The sequence below is a fragment of the Centrocercus urophasianus genome, unplaced genomic scaffold, assembly GCF_019232065.1.
Source record: "Centrocercus urophasianus isolate 14NV4802_14NV808 unplaced genomic scaffold, USGS_Curo_1.0 seq_12, whole genome shotgun sequence".
In the NCBI taxonomy this organism is placed as follows: domain Eukaryota; kingdom Metazoa; phylum Chordata; class Aves; order Galliformes; family Phasianidae; genus Centrocercus; species Centrocercus urophasianus.
In genome coordinates, this window is record NW_024884364.1 from 36,298,615 (window position 1) to 36,311,539 (window position 12,925).

Below are 12,925 nucleotides of genomic sequence, written 5' to 3' on the forward strand. Positions count from 1 at the left end.
ACTTTCCACCTTCTGCCATATGGAGAGGGAGAAATAGGGTTTTGGTTGCTGGTAGGAGGGGTTCCTCCTTCCCCTCTGTTCTGAGCAGCAGGCCTGTGAGAAGGCACTCACTTATTACTGATCTCAGTGGGAAAAACCAACAGGGTTTCAACATGCATTTTGCCAAAAGGAGAAAGATAAAAATGAGAGAGGGGAAATGCCCACACTGAATTAAAAGGGCAAAGCAGAGCCCCAAAGGACTGCTGGTGGTCTTCCCAGCACCTTCAACCATCTTTGCCCTCTGGCCAGCCCAGGTGTGCCCAGCTGCACTCTGCAGCCTCCTTGCCCAGTCAGGACAGCACTGGCAAGCACTTCTGCTCACAGGCTGTCTTGATGACGGGTCTTAATTTGTAGAAGAAACCAAAACAACAGGGAGCAAAGGCCAGCAGAGCTTGTGAGATCTGTCAAGTGGTCCAAACACTATGTGAGACCACACAGTGGGAGGGCAGAGGCTGTTGAGACACCAAACCTAGCACCCTTTCTTTCTTCAGCTCTTTTCATCTGGCTAACAGGTTTGTTCAGGTTTTCCAGCAGCACCGTGTAATAGAAAAGTAGCTGCTCCCCTTTCCAAATGTTCATTTAACTTCGGTTTACCATAGCATTCATTTTATACCTTTGGCGTGCTGTTTTGTCCAGACTGCCAGAGAAACTAATGTCAAAGAGTAATCAGTACGGATGTCTGAAAACTCCCTGAAACACAAAGCAACTCCTAAGGCATATTTAATAAAATAAATAATAGTGAGGTTATCTATAAACTGTCATATCATTCCGAACAACAGTTCCTCGGAAGAGCCCAGGGTAATTCTTGTGAAACAAACAAATATAAGAGTGTTGACAAATGGAGTGTTGATAAATGTAAGAGTAACCTGGACAGAGTTCATTGGAAGTGTTGTGGGTAATGCTCAGGAATAATAATATTTAAAAAAGAATAATCTGTAGAGGCAAGCAGAGTGGAAAGTAAGATGGTCAGAAAACTAGAGACAATTCATTTGTAGAAAAGCTGATCCCTGAATGTCAAAGATTTACCTCAGTGTGGAAGAAGCTGCAGTTTCCAAGCACTAAATGTTTTGCAGATATCCAGACACACAGCCGAAAAGCTCACCTCCACCAGTTCAATTCTTCAACTCTCTCCTTTCTGATAACTAACATGGTTGGGAAACTCAGTGCCCAACCCTGACCTATGCCAAATTTTTTGGGAAGACCAACAGTATGGAACTTTGGATCAATATTGTAAGAAGTGCTTTGAGCTCTGCTATCACTTTAGAAAGGAACAAGGTACAAAGGGCAACACTTTTTGCTGCCCTTCTCCTCTCTGCCCTGCATGAAACGCACAAATGTCCCTTGAGGATCCAGTGTTCCACTCCTGAGAAATTCAGAAAGCAAGCACGGCAGGGGTTCAGGAGCTCCCATCAGTGTGCTCTTTTATGCAGTTGACACAAATCTTTTAAAATAAGATCTAAAAGCCAATGCCAGATCCCTGCACAGCTCAGCAATACCGAAGCATCTGCCTGAAGCAAGTTACAGAAGGGAGGTGGCAGTTTCGGGAGCCTGAGATGACGGCGTCATCCTAACTCACTCAGGAGAATCCCCCGTGGAAAGCAAATTCCTTGAAAATTGCCTGGAGTCAGAGATTCTCTCGTGCGACATATTTGCACGCAGCCTAGGTCTCCTTTTAACATACTTTGCCTTTTGTCTTGTTTTTTTGGCTTCAAGCAACAGCCCAAATGAAATGCTGGAAACAATGACGGCATTAAAGGAAAATGTCATGGCTATCAATATACGCCTTTGTGGCTGTAGGAGTGGAGAGCACCGTGATGTCACTGGTGGGAACAGCTTAAAATTTTCCATTGAGAAAAGGAATCCAGCTTTCATAGAGCCAACACGTTCCAAAAGATGTGCCATGCCATGCGGTCACACAGACGAAGGTTTCGCAGCAGTGCAGCACAGGCTGGGAGGCTGATTTAATTCAGAAGTTGCAGAAACAACTTGCATTTATTTACCACGGAAGCATGTAGCACAAGCTGCCATGCGCATAGAATTCAATTCTGTGAGCAGAGATGTTGAAGATAGCACTGTCTGTATGTTGACAAATTACCATAGGCCAGGTCTGGACCACTCAACTCTGCAGATGAACCCTTCCCTAGGCTGTCCAGTCTGACTGTGTGACTTTGCATTGGATCTGGTTACAGGTGATCTCTGGAGTTTGCTCCAGCTCATCTGGGAACACGCTGGGGGCTGTCCAATGGATTCCAGCTGATTTCAAGGAGACAGCAAGGAGATTGGTCTGCTATGTTGGTGATGGAGGTGTTAATTAGTTGGTTTATCTGAAGTGCCTTGCAAACAGCAGAGTGATGTTTCAGAAGGATCCTCATCACCCCCCAGCAGCCAGTTAGTTGCTCAATTATCTTAAGTGCATCATTTGACATCTTCCTGAATAATGGCTCTCTCCTGTGACAGGTATTAGAATTTAGATTCAAGTAAACAGTTCTTGAGTTTGAGAAGAGCCAAGACTGTGATGTTTACTTCCAGATCTGGATGTCATGCTCCTAAAATGCCCAGGCCACTGGGTGTTGCTGGTTCCTCGCCGGGGAATAAGCAGAGGTTTCATTTCTGGGCTGGGGTGAAAGCTACTGAAAAACACTTCAGCACAAACTTGTGACTTCCCCACCTGGGAATGAGAGCAAAAACAGAGTCTCGGGGAGTGAAGTTTGCCAAGCCTTCTGGTTTTCTTCTCTAGGAGCACAATTTCTGCTCTTGTCAGGATCAAACCTGAAGGAAAATTAGGGCAATTAACAACATTACAACAAACTTTATAATGAGAAAGCACATGCTCCTGTCAACATGTTCTGGGATATATAAGGACTTCCATGATCTACAGGGTTTTTATTGCTGCTTTTGTTGGAATGCATCAGTGGGTATGAACCAGGCCAAGTAGCAAGCCTGCTTTCCTTTGAGGTCATTCTCTATCTCTGCAGCATTGCAATTGCTGCACACACACACACACACACACACACAGACGAATGGTTGAGGTGGGAAGAAGCCTTTGGAAATTGTCTGGTCCAACCATGTCATGTAGCGACACAGAAAGCAGGTTGCGCTGGTCATGTCCAGGTGGGTTTTGAGTATCTCCAGGAAAGGAGATTCCAGTCTCTCTGGACAGCATGTTCAGTACTCTGTCATCCTCACAGCAGAATAGTTTTTCCTCATGTTCAGACAAAGCTACCTTTGTTTAATTTTGTGCCCACTGACTCTTACCCTGCCACTGAACACCATAAAAGTGTCTGGCCCCATCCTCATTACACCATCCCTTAAAATACATTGATACATATCAAGATGCATTGTCTTCTCCAGGCTCAGCTCTCTCAGCCCTTCTTTATAGGAGAGATACTCTGCCACTGGACTCTTTCCAGTAGTTCCACATCTTTCTTATACTCAGAAACCCAGAGCTGGACACAGTACTCCTTGCACTTGCCTTTGTTGAACTCCATCATGTTCCTCTTCACTTAACTCTCCAGTCAGTCCAGGTCTCACTGAATGGCAGCCTTCTGGTGTGTTGGCCACTCCCCCCAGTTTCATATCATCAGCAGAATTGCTGAGAGTGCACTAAGTCTCTTCATCCAGGTCACTGAAGAGTAAGCTGAACAATACTGGACCCAGTACCAACCTCCAGGGAACACCACTAGCGTTAGGCCTCCATTGGGACTCACCAGTGATCACAAGACCCTGAGACTCACCATTTAGGCAGTTCTCAATCCACCTCACCATTCATTCATCTAACCCACACTTCCTGAGCTTATCTATGAGGATGTTATGGGAAACAGTATTAAAATACTTGCTCAAGTCAAGGTTGACAACATCCACTGCTCTTCTTTCATCTACCCAGCCAGACATAGTAACATAGAAGGCCATCAGTTTGGTTGAGCACGGTTCCCCTTTTATGCATCCGTGCTCATCATGACTACATGATCACCTTCTTTTCCTCCACAAGCTTGGAGGTGACATCCAGGATGAGCTGTTCCATTACCTTTCCAAGGGCAGAGGTAAAGCTGACTGGTCTGCAGTTCCTTAGGTCGGCCCTCTTGCCGTTTTTGAACTGGAGTGGCAGTTCTGGAAGGAAACTGGCTTTCCTCTAATCCTCAGACACCTTTTCTGTTCTTCATGACCTATGAAAGGTAACAGAGAGAAATAATATATGCCAACTCCCTCAGCAATTGTGGGTGCACCCCTTGGGGCCCATAGATTTGGGGGTGTCAGATTTGCCTACATGATCTATAATGCAGTCTTCCTTGACCAGTGGAAAGTCTTCCTTTCTCTAGAATTTCTCTCTGGTCACACAGATCACAGAATCACAGAATGGCCCAGGTTGAAAGGGACCTCAAGGATCATGAATCTCCAAGCCCCTTGGCACATTCAGGGCCACCAGCCTTCATGTTTAACACCAGACCAGGCTGCCCAGGGCCCCATCCAATCTGGCCTTGAACACCTCCAGGGACGGGGCATCCACCACCTCTCTAGGCAGCCTGTTCCAGCACCTCACCACTCTCATAGTAAAGAACTTCCCCCTGACATCCAACCTAAATCATAGAATCATAGAATCATAGAATCACCAAGGTTGGAAAAGATCTAAAAGATCACCCAGTCCAACAGTTCACCTATTCCCAATAGCTCCTACTAAACCATGTCCCTCAACACAACATCCAGTCTTTCCTTGAACACCCCCAGGGTCGGTGATTCCACCACCTCCCTGGGCAGTCCATTCCAGTGCCTGACCACCCTTTCTGAAAAGCAATACTTCCTAATGTCCAGCCTGAATCTCCCCTGCCGTAGCTTGAAGCCATTCCCCCTGGTCCTATCACTAATGACACGAGAGAAGAGGCCGATCCCCAGCTCACTACAACTCCCTTCAGGAAGTTATAGAGAGCAATGAGGTCTCCCCTGAGCCTCCTCTTCTCCAGGCTGAACATTCCCAGCTCCTTCAGCCTCTCCTCATATGGCCTGTGTTCCAGACCCCTCACCAGCTTTGTTGCCCTCCTTTGAAAATGTTCCAGGGCCTCAATATCTTTCTTGCAGTGAGGGGCCCAAAACTGGACACAGTACTCGAGGTGCGGCCTCACTAGTGCTGAATATAGGGGAAAATCTTCCCCCCTTCAACTTAAAACCATTTCCCCTTGTCCTGCTGTTATCTACCCTTTCAAAGAGTTTACTCCCCTCCTGTTTGTAGGCTCCCTTTAGGTACTGGAAGGCTGCAATGAGGTCACCCTGCAGCCTTCTCTTCTCCAGGCTGAACAAGCCCAGCTCCCTCAGCCTGTCTTCACAGGGGAGGTGCTCCAGCCCCCTGATCATCTTTATGGCTCTGCTCTGGACCCTCTCCAACAGCTCTCTGTCTTTCTTGTACTGGGGGCTCCAGACCTGGACACAGTACTCCAGAGGGGCCTCACAAGAGCAGAGTAGAGAGGGACAATCACCTCCCTGTCCCTGCTGGCCACCCCTCTTCTGATGGAGCCCAGGATGCCACTTGCTTTCTGAGCTGCAAGGGCACACTGCTGGCTCATGTTAAGCTTTTCATCCATCAGGACCCCCAGGTCCTTCTCTGCAGGGCTGCTCTCAAGGACTGAATGCGTACAAGTCCATGGTGCCAGATGGTGTGCATCCCAGGATTCTGAAGGAGCTGGTTGAGGTAATTGCTGAGCCGCTCTCCATCATATTTGAAAAGTCGTGGCTGTCAGGTGAGGTCCCAGATGACTGGAGGAAGGGTCACATCACTCTCATTTATAAGAAAGGGAGCATGGAGGACCTGGGGAACTGCAGGCCGGTGAGTCTCACTTCTGCACCTGAGAAGATCATGGAACAGATCCTCCTGGACTGCATGCTTGATCACGAGGAATGAGCGTGTGATCCGAGACAGCCAGCACAGCTTCACCAGGGGAAGGTCATGCTTAACCGATTTGGTGGCCTTCTACAATGGAGTGACAGCATTGATGGACAAAGGGAAGGTGACCAGCGTCACTTACCTGGTCTTTAGGCTCTGGGATTCCTGAGGGCTGGCCTTAGCAGTAGGCAATCAGTCCTTATCTTCACCAAGGCACCCATTCAATTCAGCAGCAAGCACTCATTTTCCTTAGTCTTCCTTTTGCTACAGACGTACGTGAAGAAGAAATTCTTGTCCTTGACATCCCTGTTGAGATTTAATTCCAAATGGGCCTCATTCTTCCTCACTGCATCTGTGGATACTTTGAAATGACCTAGGCAATTCGGGGACAGGGTTCAGAGTGCCTGTTTGCACTGCAGAGAGCAGCATGGCCCTGCACCAGCCAAGCTGGCTCTGAGTGAGCTGCCCGAGGCAGGGAGGACATGACCCACTCTGGCACACCTCTGCAGCCAATATGAAACGTAGCTGGCTGAGATCTTTGGCAGGCTGGAGCATTTGTGCAGGCAGAGCTACATTCTGCTCCGCTACGTGGTGCCTAAACTGAGGTCTCAGACTTTGGAGCAGACTGGAATACCCTACAGCCCTCTGCTTCTAGCTTTCTTTGTGGCATGACTGAGACCACTGGAGAGAATGCTATGGACCTGTATATTCTTGCAGCTCAGATAGTGCAAATCTTGCAACATCCCTGTGAACTGATCTTTTTGTTAGGATAATGACCTACCCCAAAAGTCAAGTTGCTACAGCTTGAATTCATTGAGCACTCCTGGTTGTAACGAAAGGGCCATCAAAGCTTACATTCCCAAAGCGTAGCTGGATTTGGCTTAGTGAGAGCAATGAAGTAATAACAATTCTTTCTATCATTAAATTCAGCCAGCTCAGTTTGGGTATGTTCAGGAAGCAAACCAATTGAGGCTGAAGTTAACCAGGCACATTTCAGGGTAGATTTGTATTGTAAAATGCAGCAATTCTGGGTTGTTAGAGTTCCTTCACAAAACTCCTGTGCAATACTAGCAAGTGGAGGGTCACACCAAATGTCTACCATATGCTGCACATATCCAGTTTCCTCTCACAGTTTTCATTGTATTGCATTCTGATTTTTTTTTTCCTTTAAGATTTAATTCCCTATACTGTTGTTGGAAGTATACAAAGTTACAGCAATGGAAGGAATTTCACCTGTTCAAACCTAGTTTGAGGGATCCAGGCATAGCTGGTTTTTCTATATTGCATAATAAACATTTCACCTCTTATCCCTCCAAGGTATGGTAGTCATTTCTTTCATATTCTTGTACATATCTACAGTACCCATGGTTATGCTACACGGGGCTACGGTGACACAAGAACTGTCAGCTTACTTAACAGAAGTATGTAAATGAATGTCACTACCACCTCTAATGTCAAGCAAAAGTCAACACGAAAGATTTTATTCCACCAAAAGTCTTGGTCTGCAGGTCACCGTCCCCCTTTCAGCCTACCGCAGCTATTCCAGGAAAGTCAACAGACCCTGGCAGGTCACTTCCTCCAGGTGGGTCAACAAAAGATACTGCTGACTTCATTCAGACTTTAGGAGTATAATTGTTCTAACTGGGAAAGTGTACGCAGAGCAAATTTCATTTGGCTCAGACACACTTAGCCAAATTACAGCAAAAAACTTTCTCTGTTATGTTTTCCCCTAAAAGGATAAAGACTAAGCCAAATTGCTAACTTGACCAAGTTTTTAACAAAGTACATCAGCCAATTCCATAGTTAAGTTTCTCACTTGGAATTTCTGTACACGCTGACAAAAGCTCACCTGTCACAACCTGTGGCCCACTGTCAAACGCCACAGCTTTTAAATTTTATGCAACTTCCTGATGCAGCTCCTGAGATTTAGGCAGAATTGTTAGTTTCAAGAGTACTGTTCTCAGGAAAGTTGTTGACGACATTTATCAGCCAAAAAAGAAAGCAAAAGACATCACGTCAAGTAGCTTAAAATAAACAAATAAAGGCTTGGGAGGCTACTTCCATTACTTCTTACCCAGGCAACTTTCCTTGAAAGTAACCCCTGTGAACTATTCCAAAACCAAATTACTTTTCTTGTTGTAAGGAAGGCAGAAAGATTCAGGGTGAGGACTGTTAAGAGCTAAATGGGTAGTTTTACAGTGATGCATTCTTTCTCTCTTTCAGTCTTACGAAGAGCACAAAGTATTTTAAACTCTCATTTGATGTGTAATGTAGAAGTTTGTTCTTACGCTTAGTTATCTGCTCATAGACATGGTAACTTTGTCAAGCTAAGATATTTCTGCAGCTATTAGAAAAACGGACATTTTAATATTCCACTTGAGCACAGTAGAAATGTGAATGCCAAAAGCTCTTGAATAAGAACTCGTCCTTCAAATCAGCAATAGGAACAATAGCTTTCTTGAATCTATAGCTACAGCGAAACATGAGTAAACTTTCATCTGAACATCCATGGACTATGGAACAAACAGGTGCCAAAAGGAACATGATTTCAATTTCTCCATTCCTTCCAATTTTATGGAACATGTAGTACAGATCTCAAGAACCATGGCTTCAGTTAGACATTTGGCTGCTCATATCCAGGCAGCACTACACCAGAATTCACTTGGGTTACAAGGATGAGGAGACCATACAAAAGACTGTATGGGAAGTGTACAGGTACTCTCCAGTCAATCTTTATATGCTTGCCATACTTCAGACCACTAGTTACACTCAAACTAATTCCAAAACAATCAATAGATTGCTTTGAGACTTCTCTCAACCCTGAAGAAACTTTCCAGTATTTCTTATTTTTTGATGGCTAATTAGAAGATATGAACCAATGTATGAAGATGGTGTCTTTTCAGCAGCCATTTTTCTTTTCTTTATCCTTGTTTATTCAGTGGTGTTTTAATCCAAGTTAACTATGTCTCTAGCAGCAAATCATGTTCTAAATGACAATTAATTACGCTAGCAGGAATATAATTGGAGGGAGAATATCCAATCACTTCTACTTGCTGTAGCATACACTGACCAAAAGCAGCAATGAAGAAGACACACTGCAGAGCACTATTTGAAAGGAGTGAAGTATTATGGAGCATACCTGGTCCGCATAGCATAAGAGCAGCAGAGATTCCTCCCTTGGAGATGAACACAAGAAGCAGCTGTGCCATCAGATCTGCTAGAAATTGCTGCCTGATTTGAAAGTGCGCATAGGATCATGAATAAATCATTAACATCTCACAGTGGAAGTCTTCATTGGGCTCCACACACATCCTTGGTGGCTCAGTAGAAGATGTGCAGTGCTTCCTTTATCAACCTACAAGTGGAAACATGGGGTGTGCAGGGGAGGAACACGACTATGTGCGAAGCCTTGCCGAGCCTTGGGTAGATAACTCCAAATTGTGTGGTGTGATGGATACACCTGAGGGATGGGATGCCATCCAGAGAAGTCTAGACAGGCATGAGCAGTAGGCCCAGGTGAACCTCATGAGGTTCAACAAATCCAAGTGTAAGTTCTTGCACCTGACACATGTCAACTCCTGCTATTAAAACAAGCTGGGGGGATGTAAGGATGGAGTGTTGTCCTGACAAAAAGGACTTGGGGGTACTGGGAGACGGGAAGCTGGACATGAGCCAGCAATGTGCCCTCACAGCACAGAAAGTCAACCGTATCCTGGGCTGCATCCAAAGAAGCGTGGCCAGCAGGGTGAGGGAGGTGATCTTGTCCCTCTGCTCTGCGCTGGTGAGACCTCATCTGGAGTACTGCGTCCAGATGGGGAGTCCTCAGTACAGGAGAGATGTGGACTTGTTAAACCATGTCCAGAGGAGGGCCTCAAAAGTGATCCAAGGGATGGAACACCTCCCATAAAAGGATGGGCTGAGAGAGCTGGTGCTGTTTTCTCAGTCTGGAGAAGAGAAGGGTCCTGGAAGACCTGAGAGCAGCCTCTCAGTATCTGAAGCGGGGGAAGGAGGCATAAGAAGGAAGAGGACAGACTCTTTAGCAGGGTTTAGCATAGTTATAGACATGGGGAAAATGGTTTCAAACTAAAAGAGGGAAGATTTAGACCAAATATAAGGAAAAAGTTTCTTACAGTACTGGTGGTGAGGCACTGGCACAGGTTGCCCGGTGAGGCAATGGATGCCCCACCCCTGGAGACATTCAGGGTCAGGCTGTATGGGGCTCTGAGCAACTTGATGTAGCTGTTCATTGCAGGGGAATTGGACCAGGTGATCTTTAAAGGTCCCATCCAACTCAAACATGACGGGGTGACATAGCCTCTCCATTCCCTGAGCCCTTCATCTTGCATGGAGGCACAGCACTGTGGATGCCAAGTGTCTGTCAGCCTTTCAAACACCCCAGCAGACAGGCCACATATCAAATGTGCTATTTGCCAGGGCACACTTTTATTGATTTTTTTTTTTTTTTTTAAAGAGCAAAACATTGGCAAAGGTTTATCTGATTGCCTGTCACCAAAATCAACACAGCAAATCTCAGGCATTCATCCTGTACATTCTAAGCAATAACAGAGAAAGCTTATTTAAATTCACTCACCTTACAGCAATGTTTCTGGGAGAGCTGCACTGTATCAGTTTTTGAAGCGCTATGCAAGACTGAAACACCAGGCAAACAGCACAGCCAGTTCTGGCACTTAGAGAGGGTTATCTGGGGTTCAAGAACTGCCTCATGCAGAAGCAGGCATTAGCAGCTATTGCAGCACTGGTATTCTGTATATTTCCCAGAGCTGAAAAGTACTCAGATGGGACTGTTCATCGCAACTCTTCCTCCAGCCCTTGCATTGTTCAGGCTCTCTTTTCTTCAGCCCGAACAATTTGAAACCAGAATGATGAAAAAATAGTGCATTATGTTTTCAGCAGTCTCACATCTGCCACAAGGAAAAAGAGCAAGTCCTTCTCAACAGGAGGAAAACATCCCCATCCACTAGATCTAGCGGACAGCTCTCTTTCAGCAAGCCTTAGGAAAAACATGCTCCTAAAAAGGCAGTAATAAACTGAGATTCAGCCTGAAAGAATGCAGGCTGGTATGTTTTTGGGAGGAGGGGGAGAACGGAAAGGGAGGAGTACAGAATAAGAGGCACTTGAAGTCGTGAAAAAGCTGAGAATCTGTAAACAAACTGAAAAACAGTGAACAAAATGCACTACAGCTGGAAACAAAGAAAAAAAGTCCCCAAGCTTGGGGAATCTGTGCTGCATATGCACAATGCAATTCCTAGTTTGCAATGAGACTAGGAAAAAAATAATTAAGGGATTTAAAGCTGTTGATGGCAAAAAAAAAAACCCCGTGCATCTTTATTTTGCAATTTTACAGAAGACCTGAGGGTTTTTAATCTCTTGCAAGCTCTTGATGAAGCTTGAAGCAAGAGTCTTGAAGCCCCAAGGAGTCAGGACTGGTATCCTGTGCCAGGCATACTGGCTGCACCCAGGGGGCTGTGGTTTGAGGGATGCTACAAGGAAATGAGGCCTGGGAATTTGCTTTTTGTAACCATGATCCGTATGCACAAAAAGCTTCCAGCATTACACTGAGTTTCAAGAAGCATATGTAATGTAATATGTTTATCTTCTTGAATTTGTTTCTTCAGTGTTGTGCTGTCAGTGCTGTCATAAATCTACTGGGCTTACTTGGGCCCTTTGGGCCCTGTTTTTGTAAGATCCTCTTTTCCTGTTGCAGGTATGTTTTAAGTCCTGGGTTGAGCACCAGAAGCTGCAACAGCAAAGATCCGTGAACCACTCCCATCTCTGCCTGCTACAACACTGAGCAGAAAAATAAGATGATCTCATCAGCACTTGCTCGTGTCACGAAAATGCAGAGGGGAAGACAGAGTGCTCAGAAAAGCATCTTGACTCAGCATGAGCACCCTGTGTCACAGCAGGTTTCCTTCTGCAGGGGTGCAAGTTGCTATGCCAGTCAGTGTGGAGTTGGGGTGGTATTCCTAGTGGCAGGAGCCTGGCTGTAGTTGTTTCAGCAGGTTTCAAGAGCCCAGCCAAGCGTTTCCCCCTGGGCTGCGGTATACAACATGGAGAGTTGAAGCTGGTGCTTTCCCACTCAAGCATTATTGATCTGGCCCTGGAGGAGCAGATGAGTAGCATGAGTAAAACCAGAGCGTTGCCCCCAGGCATGGATCTTGCTTACACTTCTTAAGTACACACAAAAAAAACCCCAACCCAACAACATGATTTTGCTTTGGGTGTCCATCAATGTCTGGATATCCCAGGAAGATTTTTGAAGCCATCAGCCCAGGTTAACCAGTTTTGAGAAAAGAGCTGGTATTTCCAGGCAGAGCGCGCGCTACCTCTTGGGCTGTGCATGGCTTGGGGGTGGGTGTGCTGGGAGACACGGAGCAGCGTGCTGCGTGCCCCTTCATGCTTACCTTCCAGAAACAGGGCCTGGGACCAGAGGGAACATGCTAGAAGAAACACGGTGCAGACAGACCTCATGATGTCCCAGACTCTGGAAAAACTTCAGTTGAAGCTTTTGTTTGTATAGTCAAGGCCAAGACATTGATCATAGAAAAGCATGCATTGTAGCCCTTACACCCACTACTCTTCAGCTTTCCTACCCAACTTCTAAGGATGCTCGACCAGCCTGCTTTGCTTCAAGAGTGTAATACTTAAGCAAAAGTGAGGTCACATCTAACGGGCATAAAATCATACATTTCATAGTTTATAAGAATTTTCTCCTGTCTACATATTCACATGTGCCACAGGGTTTTCTCAAGGCCTTCTCTCCACAGCCAGGACACTGAAATCACAAAATGATCTAATGCATTTTTCTTTGCTCTCATTTCAATGTCCCTGCCCTTTTCCACTGCATTTCCTACACATGAAGCATGCTTCTCAGTACTCATTTTCAACACTCTTTCTTCTCTAATTCTGCTTTAGCCTACTCCTTCTCCTCATTCTTTCTTTTTGCCTGTCTTCTGTTTATCAGTCCGCCTTCCCTTCTTCTGTCCTATTTCAAAA

At 45.6% G+C, this 12,925-nt stretch overlaps 1 long non-coding RNA gene across 1 annotated transcript; it reads right to left on the reverse strand.

Annotated features, from left to right (window-relative positions):
• Window positions 1–802: 802 nt before the first annotated feature.
• Window positions 803–10,905, reverse strand: LOC122156013. Its single transcript, XR_006167355.1, has 5 exons — window positions 10,500–10,905; window positions 9,048–9,263; window positions 6,051–6,214; window positions 4,064–4,202; window positions 803–2,808 (listed from the first exon to the last, which is right to left on the reverse strand). It is a non-coding gene; the product is annotated as an uncharacterized LOC122156013 (long non-coding RNA).
• Window positions 10,906–12,925: the final 2,020 nt, after the last annotated feature.